The sequence below is a fragment of the Tiliqua scincoides genome, chromosome 1 (assembly GCF_035046505.1).
Source record: "Tiliqua scincoides isolate rTilSci1 chromosome 1, rTilSci1.hap2, whole genome shotgun sequence".
Taxonomy (NCBI): domain Eukaryota; kingdom Metazoa; phylum Chordata; class Lepidosauria; order Squamata; family Scincidae; genus Tiliqua; species Tiliqua scincoides.
In genome coordinates, this window is record NC_089821.1 from 217791228 (window position 1) to 217810100 (window position 18873).

An 18873-nucleotide genomic window follows, 5' to 3' on the forward strand; every position below is an offset into this window, starting at 1 on the left:
ATGGCACAGGCAAGGAGAGGAAACAGAAAGGGAAATTGGGACACTTGTCCAGGGGATTGGGGCTAGAAACTAGGGGGTTTTATGGTAGCGGGCAGAACTGGGAAGAGGAGTGGAACTGAGGGAAGTGAAGGAAAAGGATCAGGGAAATACTGTAGCTGTAGAAGACTGTTTCAAAAAAAAAAAAAAGATATTGCATCTTGTGGCACTAGACTAATACGTTTATTGTGATACTTTTTAAAGTGGGATAATTTTGTTAGCTTTGACATACCACAAGGTACTTAATTCATAAACTATATTGTTTCCATTAAGAACCAGCCCATACAAAATGTTCTTAATATGTTGCTGGGAAAAGCTGAGTTTTGGGTTTCATTGTGTCTTCAGGTGGACAGACGTTCCATGGTCCTGACACAACCATTGATCCTGCCTAAGGCTATTTCCTGTATAATGCAGGGGGTTGGACTAGATGACCTATTAGGTACCTTCCAACTCTATGATTCTATGATCCACTGGACAACTCTCAATAGGCCTCTGAAATGAAAATAGCTAATTTTTACTAATTTCAATGTACTGAAGATGAAAATTACAGTTATATCTGTCACTTGGCACTGGGCTTTAGGAGAAACTAAACACATTGTTTACATAGGTGGTGGGAAAGATCCTGACATTTACTAGTACATGTCTATGGAACTGTCTATTGCAGTTCTCTTACAAACTGTAGTGTGTGTCGTAGAAGCTAGTTTTTAAGCTACATTTTTTCCTTGAAGCCAGTGGCAAACGAAAAGGAACTCCAAGTGCTATAAATCATCAGCTCTAGATTTAATTACATAATTGTTCAATGCTGTTGTAACATGATGGATTGGACCGCATAACTAATTTTGTGTATCTACTGGTTAAAAAAGAATGATTCTATCACACATTTCACTGAACTCGTGAGAAACTATATTGCTGATTGGTGGCTGTGAAAGGAGGTAGAGTTCTGTTACTTGCAGAGTGGCTGAGCTCATGGTTCTTGAGCTTAGTGGAGGAAGGGTGGGATCCAAATGTGAACAATAAGGAGCAGATATATCAACCATGCTTGGCATGAATTAAAGTAACCCCTTGGGCTTTTGTGTACTTGTGACTTGAGGCAGAACTAGATGAATACTGATTATAAATGTGGGCATTTTTTAAACCTTAGTTTTTCTTTTAAAACAGTTACTCAAATTGTGGGTCGGGACCCACTAGGTGGGTCGTGAGCCAATTTCCAGTGGGTCCCCATTCATATCAATGTTTTATTTTTAATATATTAGACTTGATGCTCCCATGGTATGTGACTGTATTTGGGTAAATGTTACAGACCTGTACACTTAACAAGCTACTATGTATATTCTTTTAACAATGATAATAAATGGGACTTACTCCTGGGTAAGTGTGGGTAGGATTGCAACCTAGGATTGTTAAAAATTGTCCTGCTTGATGATGTCACTGCAAGAAGTGAATGCAGATCCCTGTGACTCTCCATATAAAAGGGAGGTTGTCCATAGCATCCAGCCATGTGGTAAATGGTAAATGTGGTAAATTAGGCTCCAGCAATTGCTCAGAAATCTAGGAAAGGTGACAAAAGAATATAGGATCCTGCCTCTCCATGGGCTGGGGGTATGTGTGTTTAAAGCAGTTCGTGGTTGGCATTCATCTGTTCCTGCTTTTACAAAGGGCTCCTTGGTGAACTCACAATATTTAGCAGTGACCTTTTTTGTCATCGCATCAATATTGTGAGTAGTGAAGGGTCCTTTCATGGTTCAGAATGCTACATCCATTGACCTTTTGGTAGTTCTTTACCTTGTTCTTTCAAGCATAATTTCTGGCTGCATCCTTAGTTACCTGACGTAGATCATCCTGGAAGACTATCCTGCAATGTTGTAGTTGTTTTATCTCTCATTATCTGCATCTGCTGAGCAATGTCTATGTGGCCGGTACTTCCATCAGTCTTAGTTTGTGTCACAAAGCCATAGGAACTGTTGGAAATTTATATGCGTTTTAAAATGTTAGATACAGATTTTATTGCCTAGAATTTAAGAATCAGAATCTAGAGACAACAAGAGTCTGCAGATGTGATGTTTATGAATGAGCATTAGTCAGACTGAAAACTCTCAAGAAAAAAGCAAATGACTCGCACACATACCACCACCACCAGTGGATTGGATCCTATGCTTTTCTAGCCCTTTTGTGAAAGGTCATGTGGTGTGATTTTTTTTTCTTGATATCCCTTCCATCCCCTGCCACACACACACCATTTTGTTCCAGGGGATCTGCTGCCTCTTGGAAGTGGATCTGGGGAATTGCAGGGGCTATCGTGCTGAGGAGGGGAGTGGGGCAAGTTTCCTTGTGTGCTCTTCTTGTCACTTTGCGTGCCTGTTTCATTTGTTCAGTAATTGCCAGAGAAATATTAGATTCTGTCAATTTTGTATTTACACTCTGTCCAGCATCCCAGGATTTTTTAAACCTCATGCCTTGCTGTTTCATTTTTCATTTTTAAAGGAGTGAATTGCTTTAATTTGACTGCAGACTGTTTGAAACAAGATTTTGTTGTTTTCTCCTGTCTATCACACTGCTACTTAAAAAAGATGAAAAAGACCTTTTGCTAGATTTAGGCATACGGTGGCTGCGCTGTTAAAGTTGGACAAAGGACCAGGTTAATAAGTCTTTTATCTTTTGCCCATGTTATTTCTGTAGTTCACAGGCTCCTTTATAGTCACTACTAATCTTCACAACTGAGATGCTGTTGCTAAACTCTTATTTTCACTTTGTGACCAAAGCTGGAATTGCAGAGTGCACTTTGTGTATTACTGTGTGCACACAGCATAATTTACCTCCCCTTGATAACACACTGATAACACCTGTCAAACTAAATGCAGATATTGGTGACCTATGGTATGCCAATTTTTCTGAAGATAAATGCCATTGTAATGTAGTGGTTAGCCCAGTGATTTTCAATCTTTTTTTTTTTTAATCTCACAGCACACTGACAAGGTACTAAAATGGTTAAGGCACACTGTTGGTTTTTTGACAATTGACAAGGCACACCATGCTGTTGGTGGGGGACTCACATTCCCCATTGGCCCTACTAATAAATGACCCTCCCCCAAATTCCCATGGTATACTTGCAGACCATTCACAGCACACCAATGTCCCATGGCATAGTGGTTGAAAATGACTGGGTTAGTTTATAGATCATAACTTGGAAAATCTGGCTTCAAGTCCTCCCTCAGCCATGAAGAACACTGAATGACTTTGAGCCAGTCACTCTTTCTCATTCTAGCCCACTACGCAGGGTTGTCGTGAGAACCCTTAGGGTGGGACCAGAATGCTGTCCTGACCTTCTCAGGGGAAGATTAGGATATAAATATCTGAGAAGAGCAGGTTTTTAAAGTTGGGGCCTCAAAATAGATAAGTGACTTTTCTAAATATGAACCTAGATCTGGTACAGCTAGCAAATGCATTCATAACTGCATTGAAAAGGAAACAGGATGTTGCTAAAAAAATTGTAAGGAAATGTCTAGGACAGAATCATTGTATTCCATTTTTTTGCTCACTTCTTAGTTTGTTGTTATTGGGAACAGACACAAATTGGATGAGAGACTGAAGCAGTTGTGAGGCGGTGATTTTAGATATATGTCCTTCTTTGGTTTTCTAACTTTTCCTTTTCCTCTCAGCTCAACTTTCATACTATATATGAGTTATGATAACCCTGTATTTTTATTGATGTAGAAATGTATTGCTTCTAGGACAATAAAGAGTTATTAACCCATTTTTGCCCGGCCCACAGGTATATACATTTGGTCCCTGTTGCATATATCCAATGTTGGGCAGAAATGACTTTTAACACAGCCTCACTCTGCTATCTCTGGAAGATTGCATGTCTCTTAAAAGTGGGAGTTTACCTAATGGTGGCTGCACCTTGTAGGTAGTTCTGCAAAAATTCCCATGGCTGAGCATTTGTATCTTCTGTTTTGCAGTGCCATACTTATGACACACATTTTCATTGTATTGGTGATAAACTTTTATATCCTGTAAAACTCTATTTGTGTCCAAAGAAATTTCACATAGGCATTCCTATCACGTTGGTGTTGCCCCCTTTTAATGAGTCCAGGCTGGCTTATATATTCTCCTTTTATCCTTTCAACAACCTTGTGAAGTTACTGGATAGAGTGTGACTTGCCCAAGATGACCCAGTGAACTTCATGGCTGAGTCGGGATTTATACCCGACTCTTGTCTCTCTGCTCTGCTCTATCATGATAGCCTTTCTCAGTCTGCTCTATCATGGTAACCTTTCTTTCTTGTGTAGCCATACAGTGATTTGACCAGACACCATGGCCAAGCCATGGTTTGGCAGTTGAGAGCATCCGGAAGGCTCATGCATTCCCTCCTTCCTTTCCTGGCTTGCTCAAACCGAAGTTTGCCATGACATACAAATCAGGCAAAATGATTACTACAGACTAAAACTAGGATCTGTAGTCATAGTTTACCCACTTCATGTGTCACAGTAAAGTATGGGCAAGAAAGGAAAGTGAGGAGAGAACTGAGTCCAACAAGAGAGGAGGGAAGTAGGTTAGACTGTAAGGTGCTCATGTTTTGCCAAACCATGACTTTGCTGTGACTACTTGGGTCTGGCAACAATCAGGCCACTGAAAATCTGATGGGTAATATGCTTATTTTACTCATTTATTCCACTGAGAATTGCAGTTAAAAATATGGTCTTCACCCATTGCCTCTAACAAATTCAATTTATTTTGTTTGTCATAATTGTACTTGCATCACAAGATTATGTCTTCTTTCCTTGCCAGTTTTTTTGATTTGCACAGTTGGCTGTCAAATTTTGATTGACATCAGTGTACTTTAAATCTAAAAAAAAATCCATCAGAAGCTTGCAACAGGAAATATTTTGTATATTGTTGTTTTTATTTAACTTTTTTGAATGGCAATAGCTGGGAGTTTTAGAGAAGCCCAGAGTAATGAAAAGAGACATGCAAACCTACAGCCAAACCTAAAGAATATGCCATTTGCCCTGACCACCTCCCTAGGGGGAAGGGGAAAGTGTAAGTTAGAATTATTACAAGAAAAAAATTATTCATATAAAACATGGACATGAGTCACCTTGTGCTAGTTTTTAAACCGGGAATGGTAGTGTGTATCCTTGTAATAAAAACAAACATGAACCAAATAGAAATTTTAATCAACACATGCACACAATATTTGTCTTTAAAACCCTACTTTTAAATAGAAACAAGGACAGGAAAAGAGTCTGCATTGATTTTGAGGAAAATATAGCTGCTTTAGCTTAACATTTATAAAAGCTTCTGTGTTGCTTATTTAGTAGAAAGAACATTCTCACCAATACAGCACTCAATTGTCAAAAAGAAACTACGATTATGAATTTATAAACCAAGTCAACACATACTGAATAGGATAATTTAAAAACAAATGCTACTAACAAAAAATTTAGGTTGGTGACAAGCCATAACTATGACATTCTGATAGTTCCTTGTGAATAAATTTATGTAGTATTCTATTTATCATTCATGTTAAACTCCACATTAGTTTTAACTCCCAAAGATATGGAGTTAGAGCAATATGAGTTGAGAAATGGGACTTCAAAGTTTGGACTGAGAGCAGATCCATATTGGAACTTGTAGGAACTCTAAGCTAAGTGTTTCTTGTGGTACTGCCATTTTGAGTCAGTAATCCAGGCTTATGTCTGTAACTTGTATTTCTGCCATGCACACAGCTCAGTTCATCCCTTTTTGTCCCACCTCTAAAATGTTTTTCAGCAGAGCTTTAGCTTCCCATTGAAGACCAAATGAAGAATTCTGACAATTTTTTCCGATCGCTCTCCTCAGGACTTGGGCCCTGGCCATGGAGAATGAAAGAACACTTTGCCTGGGTCCATGGATGGGCTGGCCTGGTATGCAAGCCCATTACGAGGAAGACACAGATGGGGCTGCATTGCAAGTCTTGTTTTAGGAATTTTATGCAGATCTGTTTTCCTGTGTTTCTATAGGATGTCCAGATCTTTGAGAGTTGCCAGAGCTGACCAGAAACAGTGTTAAAAGCACAGCAATAAACTTTCTAAGCGTTGAGCCCTTGGTCCAGAAAGACAGCTTGTATGGCAAACTCTAGGACAGCGGTTCTCAGCGTTTGGTCTCCGCTGTACCACTTCACATGGACCACCTATTGGAAGTACCACCGGAAGTAACTGGCAAAGACTTCAACACTCAGGAGAATTCCCAGTGTGTCCTCAGTGAAACTCATAGCATCCCAAGTGAAACTGACAACACTGATTGCCAGAAAGAGAGGCAATACTGTACTTATAAACAGACCCCTGGTACCTAGCATGTTCATAAGTGGGGGAGCTTCTGTATACATATGTATGCCATGGTGCCAAGTCTGAATATAAATATTAATTAGGTAGTCAAAAACATACAAAGCTAAGGGACCTAAGGAAGCTGTAGGACATAGATCAGTCGTCTGATTTTCTGAGGCTGCAATCCTATACAAACTTTCCTGGGAGTAATCCCTGTTGAATGCACCAGAGCTTGCCTCTGAGTAGACATGCATAAGATTGCACTGAAAGAGAGGCAGAGTGTTTGGGTGGGACAGCATGTTTGTACCAAGCTTAGAGAAATTATGCTCAGGCACTGGCTCTCCTATTACATGATATTGAAACAGAAGTTATCAGTTTTGGCCTTTTCTAACCACCCTGTTTCATTGTACTGATGAGAATTCACCTACAGGTCACACATACTGAATGGGAGTAAAAAATGTGCCATATGTACAGCTTATTGCTCCATAGGAGTACTGTACTGTTTACACTTGAGGAAAGGGTGTCTGGGTTTTTTGTTTGACTTTTGGTAAACCGCATTTTTATATTTGTCACCCTGCCTGTTTGTTTTTGTAAGGTGACACAACCCTGAGCAAATGCCTGAATGCAAACAGAAAACTGCTTCTCCTTGTTCGCTGTAAAAATCATTAGTAGCATCTCAGTCCTCTCTCTGTCTTCAGACCCTTATAATTCCTGAAAAGCTCTGAGAAATCTGAAGGACGGCAGATGCCCCATCTGGTTGTCTAGCAGTTGCAAGCTTTAAGTAGCGTGAGTTCGCCTTTGGATCAGAGGTAATCATATCTCTTGTACAAAGCAGAGTGAATGGTGATAAAATGCTGCAGTTGGGTCATGGAAAACTGGATAGTGTATCGTCATCAGTGTCCTAAAGAATATGAACGTACTGGAGTATGGGAAAAGGATGGTGGCATGTGCCCTTTGTGTCTGCCTAGTGACTGGTTGCCAGCTGTGCAGCAAACTAACTTGCTTCAGACTAAAACAATACAAGCTGATTAAGTTAAGACAAGCTAATCAGACAAAGACTGAGTTGCCCCTGTGTCCTAATATCCATAATGAGGTGAATGGGAGGCTGGGCGTCCGATCTTGTCTGCAAAAAAGAAGCCTTGAAGAACAGATTTCAGAGTGGAAGAGCTAGAGTGGGTTTGATGAAAGATACCTACTTTGCTAGCTCTGCATTTGCGGGGGGAGGGGGGGCAACAAATGGTGGCAGGCTAGTAGCAAAGAGGAAAGAAGGTTGATTTTTCTTAATGAAGGAAATTGGCCAAAAGAGAGCCAGCTGGATGAAAGTTTCAAAGTTTACTCATGTGTGTGAAGTGGAGACAGGCAACCAGAATGACACACACATTTATTATAGCACAATTGGCATACAAGTTTAGATGTGGCATTTGCAAGTCAGTCCCACACAGTTCAACAAGGTGAACTTCCTGCTAAATGTGTTTAAGGTGACTGCCTTAGTCAGAGTATTAACATTTGTTGACAAATAGAGTCTAGGATGACAAACTATGTTTAGGAGAAAAACAGGATTCGGTCCAGTAGCAAGAACTATTTGCATCTAAAAATACTATCCCTCCTTAAAGAGAAGTACACAAATATCTGTAGAACAAATATCATTGTTGAGATTGACCAGGTACCCTTTATTAACTCTGAATTTTGCAGAATTTTTTGTAAAAAAACAAAACAAACCCTCAATCTGTGGAAAAAACAAAACCATTTTATTATTTAATGGGGGGTTGCCTGTGGCCGCATCTGCTGACACTATATTACCTATGTAGTATACTTTTAAAGCTATTATAAATATAATGTATACTTTGAATGAAAACATAACATTGCTTTCTGCACTTCTGGAATTCCGCAAAAAAATCATTTTCTTCCATCTCTATAAATGGTATATTGAGAGAGGATTTTCAGACCCCCAAAGTAGCCAAAAGGTATATACCTCAAATCCACATACAGGTGGGGCCTTGGTATCAGTGGGGAATCTCTGCTGTGGTGTAGCTAAGTGTCAGGGGAGCGCCACAAAATCTTATTTGACGCATGTAGCAGATAGATGCCTTAGCTATGACGCTGACTGGGGGAGTCAATAGAGCAGGTGAGTGGCGAGCTTCAGGGAAGAGGGGGCAGGTTTTCCTCCCAATTGTCATTTTTTTAAAGCCTGGGAATGACTTCACATGTGGTTGTGACATCACTTCCGGGGCATCATTTTGATCTTGCACTGGGCTACACAATCATTAGCTATGCCACTGGTTCTCGGACCCCTCACTGACACCGAAAATAGCAGGAAATCAAATCAGATTTTCAGCAGTTTTTCAACCCCTTTCTACCTCCGATCATTTTTATGAAAGGCTAGAAATTCACCTTTAAAAAAATTCATTTCTTTCCCCACTTTGTGTCTTTTAATGTTTCTCTTGTAAATCTTAATAGATCAATATAATGAACTCAAACTGAACTTGTTCTTGCAGAAAAAGGACACACAACTACTTGGGTGGACTCTGGCGCGTGTATCTCTCTCAAGCGGATGTTCAGATAACGCTCAGCATGCTTCCTCCCCCCTTCCTGCTAGTGATTTCCTAAGTCAGAAGATGTACTTTTGGCTATTTCCCCTGAGTTTCACAGACTCCAGCTCAAATTGGTAGCTGCTTTCAGGAGCCTTTGCATTTGTTTTTATTGTGATTGTTCAGTGAGATATATTAGTAGACACTTTCTAGAAGGCAATGATTTCCCCTTGGATACGTTTCACTTACTTTTGGGGAGTGTGTGGTGTGTCATTCTGTCTTGTTATAGGTGATTTTGCTTCGCTTTGGGAACCCAGTGCTGGTAGTCACCAATTTTTAGAAGCCTTTTGATTACACAGTGTTCTGTGCTTTTCAGTTTGGATCCTTATAAAACTGCCTGATGCAATATACATCTTTTTTGTGGTGTGCATGTTTTAAGACAGTGATGTGTATCTGGTTCAGTTTCTCTTTCCCTTCCCTCTCCAGTGTGTGTAGTGGTTGTTCGTTACAGAAGAAAAAACAAAACTATACAAACTGAGCACCCAAATTACAATTGTATATCAACTCTCCCATGCTAACTTAGTGCTGACAGGTGCTCATTGAGGCTGGGTTTCAACTTTTACAGCACTTCTGGAAGGTTGTGAAGAGCTGGACTTTGCTGAAGCTCTAAGGTGGAGATGATGAACTTGTAACCCAAGAACTACATTTGAACGTCGCAGGTAGTGTAACATCTTGCTTTCTGGTGGTACTTTGCAAGGTGATAAACATCCTGTTCCTCTGACATCCCTCCCTGGTTTGAGCCACATATAGGCTCTTCTTAGATAAGCTGTTCAGTGGCTATGTAGCCACTAGGCTATCATCTTGTAGGCCAAAGGTACTCCAGAATTGTTGGGCAGCTACTGATAGTTTTGCTCTACGTGCCTTTGCTGTCCAAAGCTGTTGCACAAAAAGCAGTCAGGAAAACACTGCTGGTTGATATTAAAGGTTGTTATGGATGAAGAAAAATGAAAGTGGTGTGTGTGTGTGTGTGTGTGTGTGTGTAGAAGCAAAATGTTTAAAATTTTGATAGATTACTGGTAATGAAGTGAAGTGCCTTTTAAGGCAAATTTGCAGCAGTATAGATTAAAGCAGGGGTGCTCACACTTTTTTGGCTCGAGAGCTACTTTGAAACCTAGCAAGGCCCGGAGATCTACCCTCCAGGGGGGCAACTTGGGGGTGATGAGAAGTGGGGTGACTCCATGTGTGCGGCCACAGGGAGGGGTTGGTGAGCCCTCCGGGGGGCATCTTGGGGGTGACGGGAAGTGGGGTGACTCCATGTGTGGGGCCACGGAGAAGGGTTGGGGAGCCCTCCAGGGGGGCAACTTGGAGGGGTGATGGGAAGTGGGGGGACACCAGGTGTGGGGCCAGGGGGAGGGGTTGGGGAGCCCTCCAGGAGAGCAACTTGGGGGGGTGATGGGAAGTGGGGGGACACCAGGTGTGGGGCCACCCTCGGGGGATGCGCCACAGCCGGGGCAGCTCCTGCTCATCTCCGCCGCGGCTCTTCGGCACCGGATGCGATGGCGGGCCAATCGGGAAGCTCCGGGGCTCTTTCCCGCCCCTTTCATTGATTGAAAGGGGCGGGAAAGAGCCCCGGAGCTTCCCAATTGGCCCACCATGTTGAAAGGGGCGGGAAAGAGCCCCAGAGCTTCCCGATTGGCCCGCCACCCAATCGGGAAGCTCCGGGGCTCTTTCCCGCCCCTTTCAACATGGCGGACGGGAGGCTCGGCGCGCAATTGACCGGATTTTGCTTTGCGATCGACCGGTCGATCCCGATCGACGTCTTGAGCACGCCTGGATTAAAGTTTTGCTTTTCTGCCTTATGTGATGATTATCTGTCCTTACACAACTGACTGAAATAAGGACCCAGTGTACACAAGGTACATGTGTGACATTTGTACTGCTAGAGCAACTGATGAATGTGGCACTTGTCTTTGATCCATAGAGGAAGTGGAAAATGTGAGTGTTCTTAATCCAACAGTCACACACAATTTGGTTGGCTCTGAAATAGAACTACTATTCAGCTGTTTAGAAAGCACACCTGACTCTAGCCCAATGCTATGGGCTTTGAGCACCGGTGGAATGTGCATTCCACCAGCGCTTGCTGTTAAAAAGCAGCTCTAAAGCGCCTTCTGGCAGGGTGCTGAATAGCACATTGCCAGGACAACAGCAGGAAAGACAAAGCTTCGGCCACCTGTCGAGGAAGGTAAGATGGTGGAGGAGGTGGGAGAGTGGAATGGGGGCAGGGAGCGGATGAAACTGGGCAGGAAGGAACAGGGTACAGGGATGCTGTGGGAGGGGGTGGATCCGGAGGTGAAGGTGCGTGCTAGATCCCATCCCTTTCGTGATCAGCTTCTTTGCCCCCCTTCTCTCCTTGTGCTCACACCAGCTAAAGAGCTAAGGAGACCCATTGCAGAAACAGGTCTAAGGAGACCCATTGCAGAATGGAAGGCTTACAGAGGTGTAAGGGAATTTAAACCCTTTCTCTTCCAAAGCTGTCTCATCTCCTCCCTGCACCCACCCAGCACTGTTGCTCCTACTACTCTTCCCCCATTCCAGTCCTGGGAGTGGGAGGTACAAAGGCTAGTATATCCTCAGGTGTGGAGTGGTAAGGTATTTGGCAGGTTGCTCTGGGGAGAACTCCTGATTTGGTCTGCTGCTCAGGCACTTGTTTCTAAGATAGGGCATGTTCTGTTCCTCCACTTTTTCTCCTTGCCTTGTTTCCATGGCATGAACTTTCACCAAAGGACAAACTGCATTTTCAATACACTGTGCCCTGCTGTAAAAGAGGGTGTAATTAGGCCAGTGCCTAGGAACTGGATTTACATTGGCAGAAGGGCAATGTAAAATCTCTTGCCCAAGATAAGGAAGAGAGAGAAGTGATTGCCCTTGTTCCATACTCTCATGTTTGGTGGAAGATTTCTATGAATGAATGCAGAATAAACATTGTTGGTCATTTTGCCAGAGGTTGCTTTGTAAAACAGTGAGCCTAGACTTTCACTTAAAAGTAACTTGAAGGTAGACTTGGATCTTTTATTTGTTTCATTCCAGTACTGGAATCTGGAATGAATCTTGGGCTGAGTGAAAATTGGAGGGTCCTTTTTCAAAGCTCTGTGAATCAGGCTCCCAGTTGGCTACCTTTTAGATGGGATGAAATGTACACTGGTGCTATAGGGAATCTGTGCTCTGCATCATGCAACAGTGTGGAATCTGATTGTCCTTGTTTCTTGCCAGTGAGCATGCACGCTTATAGCGCGATGTGCAGGCAGCCTGAATACTTGAAGAGTCTAGATCAGCATTTCCCAAACTGTGGGTTGGGACTCACCAGTGGGTGCGACCTGATTGTTGATGGATCATGAAACTGAAAATGACAAGCTGATAGCTGATAAAGTGTATTGAGCCTATGGAAAGTGAAACTGAGCCATACATGCATGTTTAGTCAAGAGTGAGCGAATGTGCCTCAATCTGTTTCTAAGGACAGACTGAGAGGAATGAAGGCCCCAAAAAGCACTTAAAAAGGAATTCTCCCCCTTTAAGCTGACAAGGAAAAATGTATTGAAAGTGAAACTGAGCCGCACATGCGTGTTTACCCATGAGTAGGCAAACGTGCTTCAGTTCTTATCAAAGACCAGGCAAAAGAGAACGCAAAGCCAACAGAATGGTCCTGATCTAATGGACATGGAGTTCAACCAAAGCTCCAAAATGTGATTCCTCCCCACCATAATTAAAAGGATAAAAACTGGCTTGAGCGGCTATTATTTAGTGTCATAAAGCTAGGTGGATCCCAATTGCCTTTTTAAAAGGTGGGTCCTTGTGCTAAAATGTTTGGGAGCCACTGGTCTCGATCAAAGGTTAGTAGGAAGTTAAAACTGCTTCATGTTAATGTTGATTGAGTCTGTTCAAGCATTCAGGCTGCGCAACCTGCCTGCATGTTGTGCTATAAGCCTGCATGCTTATAGCGTCCTGTAAAAAGAAGAAACATTTCCCAGTAGTAAACATTTAAAGGATGTTAATGGGCACAGGGGTCATGTGGGCCGTAAAGAACCAGATCTATGGATACCGGATCCACTGATGGGGGGGGGGGGAGATGACCATTCTCCTTTTTTGGCTTTTCTGCAATAGCTTTCAATTTGAAAGTACATCTCATGAAAAAGGCTTTTGTACGTGAAAGCTCATGCCAAATACGTTAGTGTTTAAGGTGTCACAGCACCGTTTGCTGCTATAGATGAAAACAGTTCCTACTGCATTATTTTGAAATGATTTGTTTATTTAATGCCAGTTGGTGTACTTGCAGGGAGAGAGAGAATTTGAAAAAACTTGTTATGGTAACAGGGGCAATGTCTGTCTTAGGTCCTTACACTCCCCCCCCCCCCCACACACACACACAAGTAATGTCGATTTGTCATATGCTGTGTCTAAAAGGAATCCAATATAACAAAAGTTCTAGGAATTGAAACTGTGATGTTAAAACTTTCAGAGATGAAGGTAAATAGTTAGGCTTCCAGAAACAGGAAAAAAAAAAATCAAAATGAGAGAAGTGAAAGTATATGGCTTAAAGAACAGTAATCCTCCTTGTTCATCATTCTTGCCAGCTCTACAGAAGTGCATGGAAAGCATCTACTTCTGTATTTGAACTTGTTCTGATTGTGAATTACGTTCCCTGCTTGACAACAGCTTTATGAACTGATTAATGATCTGTGTTCCTGTAGGTGTGGGTTTCCTCTTCTGCTGCCAGTAGTGCTGTTAGCATTCCACAAGTGCTGCATTCCTAGAAAATTAGGAAAGCACTCCAAAAGGAAACTCTTGAGCGGCAAACTAAACAGAAAAAGGAGTTAATTTTCCTCTTTGAAAACTGAAGGAAAAGTGACTTCCATAAAATACCACCATCCTGTGTGCTTTTTAGTACCCTGATGACACATCTTCAGTTCACACCTGAATTGAATCTCCCAGCCATATATTTAGTTGCTTTGTTCCATACGTGTTGCTCACTCCTATTAACTCCAATTCTGGGCTGGAGGAATAAATTGCGTGGTGTCAGAACCACTCCCCACAACCAACTCCTGTTACATATGTTGGATAGTTATAATGGTTAACACAACTGGTGACCCAGATATTTTCTAATGCTATAGGTTTCTTAAGAGTGAAGAGCAAGGGTGGGAACTTGACTCATAAAGACTCAATTTTGTTCTGCAAAAACACGTGTTTTTTGTGATTTGTGTTAACTCGAATCATGGATGTCACTGACTTGGACCTGACTCGCGACTTGGGCCAGTGACTTGATAAAGAGTCATGACTTGAATAGATTTGAGTCCTGACTCATTTGTTTGCATGTGTTTGCACATTTGTTGTGTGTGTCTGCTTAACTCTTGCTTAACTCTTTTTTGGCCTTGCGTGACTCACCTTGCAACTTGTTTCTTGTAATGACTCAAACAAGAGTCGAAAATGACTCTACAGTGGCTCGGGATGGGTTGCGACAGCCACCTGTTATGACTTGTGAGTAGACTCAAGTCGACATTGAAAACTTGTGATTCAACTTATGAGTCCGTGCAGTGACTGGCACACATTCCTGGTAAAGAGGCTTTCGTAATTCATATTTAATGGTTCCACCCAGATCTCCTAGACTACATACAGATGTACTTGCAAAGAAGAGTGACTACAGGTTTTCCTCCTGCTTGTGGGCACATCTGCATAAGAGTATGTGTGCCAGAAATGTTTCGCGTGTGTCACAGCAGATTCACTAAAGAAGTGTGTGTGTGTGTGTGTGTGTGTGTGTGTGTGTGTATGTATATATATATATATATATATATATATATATATAATCTGGATGCAACCCTTCTTGTGGTATACTCATACCAGATTTCATGGGGCCATCATTTACCACCCCCCCTCCAGCTGCTTGAATAATGCGTGCAACCTTCAAAACCCGCCTTATTCTGACTAGTAAAATTTTGGGAGCTAATAGCAAGAGGATGGATACCTGACCATGGTTGGTAGAAAGAATGCTGGATGATTGTGGAATATTGGCCCAGTAGTTTTTTTGGTTTTTTTTGGGTGCTTACATGAAATGCCTGAATATTTTAGTCCTTGCAGTTGTTGTTTTCTGTGTTCATTGAACAATTGGTTGTGAGTTCTGAATTGTGAAATGTGGTGTGCAAATTCTCTAAAGCAGCAATTCTCAAACTTTGGGGGAGCTTTACTCCCTCAGTAAGTTCTTGAAGGGGAGAGACTAGGGCAGCGACAGGATCCCCGGGATCGTGTCGCTAAGGGGGGTGAGCAGGGGTGCTTTCCACTTACTGTGTAGGGCTGCAGGAGGTGCAGGGAGCCCTGCGCAGCCCTCTGACGTGCTCCCTGACTCTTGGAATCTAAAATAAAAGTGGGTGCAAAGTGCCTCCTACAAATGGAAGTGCTTTGTGCCCACTTTTACTGAAGATTCCAAGAGTCGGGGAGCGCAGCGGAGGGCTGCACAGGGCTCCCCGCACCTCCTGCTGCAGCCCTACACAGTAAGTGGAAAGCACCCCCCTTGCCCCCCTTAGCTATGTGATCCTGGGTTGCTACCTCCCTCCCTTTCCCCCTTCCCTTAAAGGGACAGGGAAGCGTTACACAAACTGGTGAGTCGTGACCCACCAGTTTGAGAACCACTGCTCTAAAGTTTAAATAAGGTCATTTCCAGGCATCTGTAGTCTCCAAAAATAGTTCTCTTTTGCATTCTGGATTCCTATAAGCCAGACATTAGCTGTGCCACTGCCTTTCTCAGCATAATAGCAGAATTGACATGGAGGAATGGGTGGAAATGAAAACCTTTGTACCAAACATCATCATCTTCAAAGCCCCATGATAACTAGTGCGTCTTTGATGTTGTACTTCCTGTTTTGCTTCTAGGTTAACAGGACCATCATGGGGGAAGCAGTCATCTGGAAGTGGAAATTCTACAATGGGATTGTTTGAGATTAATTTGAGCACACTAGTTCTTTTCTTCACATATTGTGTTTTTCTTATAGTTGTCTGACACTGGATATTTCAACCGCTCTTATGGCAAAACATTTTATTTTAAATAGAGCTACTTAATGTCATCTTCCAGTCACTTCATTACTACCAAACAAAACATATGAGCCTCTGATCATAAACTTAAGCATTTACTTTCATTGGAATCCTTTATCCTGATAGGGTATCACTTTTGAGAATGATTTGTGATGAAGCTAGCATTGAATAGATTAAGTTACATATAACTTTGTACATATTGTTACTCCCTTTGCAAATAATAAATATTTGTGATCATTTCACAAATTGATAATGAACCATTTTCGAGTTTACTCCATAGCCATTTAAACAGCTGGCTGTCTTTTCTCTACAATGTTATTTGTATCTTTCACTAGTAAATGCATACATATCTTATTAAAAATAACATTCAATTATCTCTTCAGAGACCATTGAAATGAGATAAGAATCCTATAGTTTTTCAAGAAAATCATGTAGCTTCTTTGTTCTAAATCTTGTTCTGCAGACTTGAAATCTTCATGGGGGGGGGAAGAGATCAAGCAAGGTAGTTTGAGTAGAGCAGAACTGGTTTCTGATCGCTGATAAGACAGGTCATTGTAAGGAAGCTTGCTGACTTCCTTGACTGAGCTGTTTTGTTACATGTGTTTGCTGTTTATCTGGGTCTTTTCATGGTCATCCATCAAACTGCACAATCCTATGTGTGTGTGCTCAAAAGCAAGTCTCCGTGTGTCTTTATGTGCTAGTGGGGCTTACCCCAAGGAAAGCATGTATAGATAGCAGCTGAAATGATTGATTATAGGGGAAAGGATTACCACACTACAGATTCATTTCTCACTATGATAATTTGTAGGATTAAGTTTTAGTGTTGTGCCTCACGCAGAAGGCGTCTCTGGTACTGTTTAAAAAAGTAAAGTATTGGAACAAGAATGTTGCATTTATTTTTAAACCCATGTCTTTTTAAAGCTAGAGAAGTATGTTCTCAAGTATTGCTCCCTATCCCTTTTGAGGATAAAGGACATTTTTTGTCTATTTAAATTGCATAATTAAAATGGACCACATGGTGGTTCACTTGATTAGCATGATAGGCTCTAAGGGAGTAAAAGACTGCCTGTGTGCCAATTCTTATTCTTCCCTCCCCTCCTTCCCCATGAGTAGATGGAGCCCTCTGAGACTTGCTGAATACATCAGGCCATTAAGAACCTGTCAAGTCAAACAAAAGCATCTCCAACCAGCAAAATGGTTGAGAGTGATTAGATGCCTTGGCAGATGTTGAACTTGTCTGTGTCATTAATTTTGCCTTGGGCAGCTTTTCTTGTTGCTGCAAAACAAATTCCAATACAACATTCAGCTTACAAGTAGTACTGCTGGAGTATTGCACATTTATTTTAAATTTTTCTCCTTCGTTTCATTTAACATTATAGTCCATTTTTTCCTTTGGATGTTGCTATTTTAGGCATGTATTTCTTGTCCATTCATTTTTATGTAGATTCTGTAAAGAAGCACTAATGGATAGTCTTTGGGCCCAATCCTGTCCAACTTTCCAGTGTTAATGCAGCCATGCCAATGGGGTATGTTCTGTATCTTGCGGTAGGGCAGCACTCATGGAGGCCTCCTCAAGGTAAGGAAACACTTGTTCCCTTAACTTTGGGCTGCATTGTGGCTGCATCAGCGCTGGAAAGTTGGATAGGATTGGGCCCTTTGCTTAATTGACAAATGTAGTACCCTGTGTAATATACTGCTTAACATTTGAAGATGATTTCTTTGATCAGTCATGGTGGAACCTGAATTCCCTCCAAAACTGTTACACTTAAACGATGAAAATTAGGGGACTGTTGTGGGAGCCAGTGAACTTTGATTGCATGTTAAAGCAGGGATATGGTGACCTGCATGTTGTTTTACAACTTGGTTCTTGAGAAGGGCATAAGAGCCATCTTAACAAAAATGGGTGCAGCTAAATGGAGTGAACGTGTGTGCTGATGTTTGCCTAGTAGAGAATATAAGAGCAGTACAGCAAGTCCTCGCTTAAAGTTATTACGTTCTTGGAAACTGCAATTTTAAGTGAAACGACTTATAACAAAACCTACTTCACCATTGGCTAATTGATATAGGTAAACAAGAGTTAATTTCCTATAGCATATTTCCGGTCACAAAAACATCACTAAACTTCTAAATAAAAACTCAAAGTACTTCTAATATTAAAAACTGAAATAAATGTGAGCTTTCTGGGGCAGAGAAAACCCACACAGACATGGGGAGAATGTGCAAACTCCACACAGAAAGTGGCCCCTTCCGAAAAACCAGAAATGCCTTTTCAGAAACATCAGGGAGAACTTCTGAGACATGGGGAGGCTGTGTGCAGCCTGCCCACTCCTCAGAAGTCCTTCCAGATGTGACCCGAAGGCACTTCTGGTTGTATCCAGGAGGCCTCTGAGGCATTCCAGGTATGGGCTCGGAGTACCTGCATATATTCAAATCTGTTGCTGTGAAGCCTGAAGATGGCTGACTGTATTAACACCGAGATGAATCTGTTTGCATTCTTTTGCTTCGTTTGTATTCATGTTATTAACGTGAGTTTTTTTCTCTCTCAAAGTCTCTTTTTTAAAGAATTAAAAAAAACTGATTTGGAAGAGATCAAAAGCTGTAAATCAGGTGATCAGGATCTGTAAGTTCTGTGAGACTTGGATAGCGATGACAGTGGTGCAACTGTTACCCTGCACGTGCCCGATCTCATCTGATCTCGGAAGCCAAGCAGGGTCAGACCTGGTTAGTAAGGGCAGGAGGGCTAAGCAGGGCAGGAGGTCTGGTCTGGTCTAGAGGGTAGAGCCTCTGTCTGCCTGAAGATAACATCCACAAGGTCGCCAGTTCGAGGCCACCGGCACTGTGCGACCTTGAAGCAGCTGACAAGCTGAAGCTGAGCTATTTCCGTCTGCTCTGAACGTGGGGAGGATGGCCAGAATGTGAAGCCAGATCAG

At 42.0% G+C, this 18873-nt stretch overlaps 1 protein-coding gene across 3 annotated transcripts in view; it reads left to right on the top strand.

The window, feature by feature from the left end:
- The window catches only part of TIAM2 (TIAM Rac1 associated GEF 2), a 178169-nt gene that overhangs the window by 38431 nt on the left and 120865 nt on the right, over window positions 1-18873 (top strand). The window contains exon 1 of one of the 3 annotated variants that reach the window (XM_066615875.1): window positions 9506-9588. The exons of the other annotated variants lie outside the window; for them this stretch is intronic. The gene's annotated coding sequence lies outside the window, so the exon portion shown is untranslated. Of the gene's footprint in view, window positions 1-9505; window positions 9589-18873 lie in introns of those variants that run through there. 3 annotated transcript variants of the gene reach the window in all.